The sequence below is a fragment of the Mandrillus leucophaeus genome, unplaced genomic scaffold (genome assembly GCF_000951045.1).
Source record: "Mandrillus leucophaeus isolate KB7577 unplaced genomic scaffold, Mleu.le_1.0 Scaffold246, whole genome shotgun sequence".
Taxonomy (NCBI): domain Eukaryota; kingdom Metazoa; phylum Chordata; class Mammalia; order Primates; family Cercopithecidae; genus Mandrillus; species Mandrillus leucophaeus.
Genome location: NW_012102543.1, coordinates 3,147,890 through 3,151,190, shown reverse-complemented (window position 1 = coordinate 3,151,190; position 3,301 = coordinate 3,147,890).

The following is a 3,301-nucleotide window of genomic DNA, read 5'->3' as shown; positions in this document are numbered from 1 at the left end:
TATCAATTAAATGCCCATCATATACAGAGCCCAGAGCTAGATACTACAGATCTAAGTGCAAAGGTGAAAAGGATATAATCTATGCTCTCAATAAATGTAAAGGCAAATAGAAGAGATAACTTTTTTTTTTTTTTTTTTTGAGACAGAGTGTTGCTCTGTCACCAAGCTGGAGTACAGTGGCACAATCTCGACTCACTACAACCTCTGCCTCCCAGGTTCAAGCGATTCTCCTGCCTCAGCCTCCTGAGTAGCTGAGACTACAGGCGCATGCCACCACACCCAGCTAATTTTTGCATATTTAGTAGAGACGGGTTTCATCATGTTGGCCAGGATGGTCTCGATCTCTTGACCTCGTGATTTGCCCACCTCAGCCTCCCAAAGTGCTGGGATTACAGGCGTGAGCCACCATGCCCAGCCCTGTTTTAAAAACAGACCCACAGCAAGGTGAAATAAAGTAGATCTGAGGTAAGAATATTAATACCTGTTTTGCCTACCTCATAAGGTTGTGCCAGTAATCAAACGAGATCGTGGATAGCAAGTATTCTCAAAGTACTATGCAAATGTAAGCAAGTAGTAAGTTATTATTTGGCTTTGTCGGAGATACCAATTGGGTCGTTTGCCTGAATCTCCCTTTTTTCCCAAGAACTGATCCTATAGCCAAATCCACATGATAACAGTGGTGCCATTTTGGTTGATTGAGCCGGGTGCAGACCCCAGGAATGGGAATGAAGGCGGCTCAGTCTTAGTCACTCTGGGCTCTTGAGCAGAGGAAATACAAATACTGGAGGCTTAGAAAGCTATTTTCTGACTAGGTGGACTGAAAATTAAAAAATACCAAATTGGGCCAGGTGCGGTGGCCCATGCCTGTAGTCCCATCACTTTGGGAGGCCGAGGCGGGTGGATTACCTGAGGTCAGGAGTTCGAGACCAGCCTGGCCAACATGGTGAAACCCCATCTCTACTAAAAACACAAAAAATTAGCCGGGCATGATCCCAGCTACTCAGGAGGCTGAGGCAGGAAAAGCTCTTGAACCCTGGGAGGTGGAGGTTTCAGTGAGCTGAGATCATGCCACTGCACACCACCCTGGGCAACAAGAGCAAAACGCCATCAAAAAAAAACACAAAAAAAAACCCAAACTGTATCCAGAGAAAGCATGTAGACATTCAGAGAGGAATGAAAACAAGAGGTTCCCTGTCATTCAGGCCTTGGTTCCCATCTGTCCCTGCCTGCTGTAAACAGTATCCCACCAAGGGCCAGCTTTTGCTAAAGATAGCTCTGGTGGGTTTCAATCACCATTAAACAGTTCCTAAACTAATTCTGCTTAGGCTAATATAGAGCAGAAGACTCCCTTGGCCCATGTAACAGCTGTGTCATCATTCATTTACTCGTTCCATCAGTCAATGAATATCATTGAATGCCAGCTGTTTACAAGCTTGTAAGAAGAGGCAGAAAAAACATTGGCTGCAATCTTTAGAATACAAACCAGCCACTGGATGTCAGCCTTCTGGCCAACTGGCTCTCAATGCTCCTAAAATTACCCACTTGTGCCCTGAGAGCATTTTGGGGGCATCTGACATAGCTGCCACTCACAGCTCTTTCTGAGAAGTTCTAGAGCCTTGGACACCATGGTGTTTTCCCATCAGCCCTCCTCCTCTGGTAATAGCCACTAAACCTCACTCACACACACTTTTGGGGAGCTGCCTCAGCCGCTTCCATGTTCTTCTGGTGAGACTTTAGTCACATGACCCCTCCCCTGAGCATAGACAGGGTGGACTTATGTCCTAAACTGGGCAACAGAATTGCTTTCTGGGGACTTTGTACTTTGAGCTGAGACAAATTCAGAAGGTAGCTGGAGCCGGGCCATGCCACGGCAGCACCACATAGAAAAGCTTCAGCCCTGCTGAGATCGCGGTGCCTGGCCCCTGGATTCAGTTATTCAGTTGTTCCTTTAAATCTGTAGCCACCCTGGATTTTCATCTCTTACAAAATAAATATCTTTTGAGCCAAATTAGCTAATCAAGTATTTGTAACCAAAGAGTTCGGGCACATCTGCTCTCTGCTTTTTCAGATAAAAGCTCATGAATGAGTAAAGAAAAAGAAGAAAAAGGTAGAAGAGGAAAGTTATGTTGTGTCCCCTGCCCAAGCCTACAGACCAGCCTAGCTCCTATTTTAAGACCCTTTAATGAATCTATATTTACCATCAGGTTTTTATTTATGGAAATCTACACAAGGCATTTGGATGAAGGCTGATGCTTATTTCAGGAAAGCAAGTCTGTGGTTTCAACAAAACCTCTGTTAGCTCCCTCCACACCTGTTCGCTCTTCTGCCAAGCTACCTATTGCTCATTTCCAAAGCAAAATATAAAATAAAATCAGGAATCAGATTCCAAAGCAAGACAAAAGTGGTGATTAAAGAGACAGGCTAGAGCCAAGTGGGTCATGCCTATAGTCCCAGCATTTTGGGAGACCGAGGGAGGAGGATTGCTTGAGGCCAGGCGTTTGAGACCAGCCTGGCAACATAATAAGACCCCATCCCTGTTTTTAAAAAATAAAAATAAAGAGGCCTGTATTTTTTGTTATAAATTTTCTCCTTCCTTCCTTCCTTCCTTCCTTCCTTCCTTCTTTCCTTCTTTCCTTCTTTCCTTCTTTCTTCTTTTTTTTTTTTGTTAGGCTGAATCTCACTCGGTCACCCAGGCTGGAGTGCCTGTGGCATGATCTCAGCTCACTGCAACCTCTGGCTCCTGGGTTCAAGTAATTCTCCTGCCTCAGCCTCCCGAGTAGCTGGGATTACATTATAAATTTTCTTAATGAGCATTATGTATTTCTAGTCAACACAGGTCCCTTGTGAAAATATCTTCCTAATATCATAGAAGTTGCCCCCCAAAGTAATACTCATAGAATCGTAAATAATAGGCCAGTAATACAGCTAACTAATAGCAGATCTAGGACCAGAATTCAGGTCTTAGTACCACTAAATCAGAGTTCTTTCCACCATTCCATGCCTCCTTTCACAAGAGCATTTGCCTAAATATTATTTCAAAATGTCTTCGTTATAAGAATTTTATTTATCTACATATTTCAGTGTTTCTTTGAACAATAAATATTTGACAAAGAATCTAGATACAGAAACTTTCAGTATTCGTTTCCACTACTAGTCAAGATCTATAAATTATGCAGATTATATATCACTAGGGATAGAGAATCCAAATAACACAATTTAGTGCACATCCAAATATTAACTAAATATTATTCATCAGAGAGAAAAGAGTCAGGAAATGAGAGATGGAGAATGAGGTTGTCTC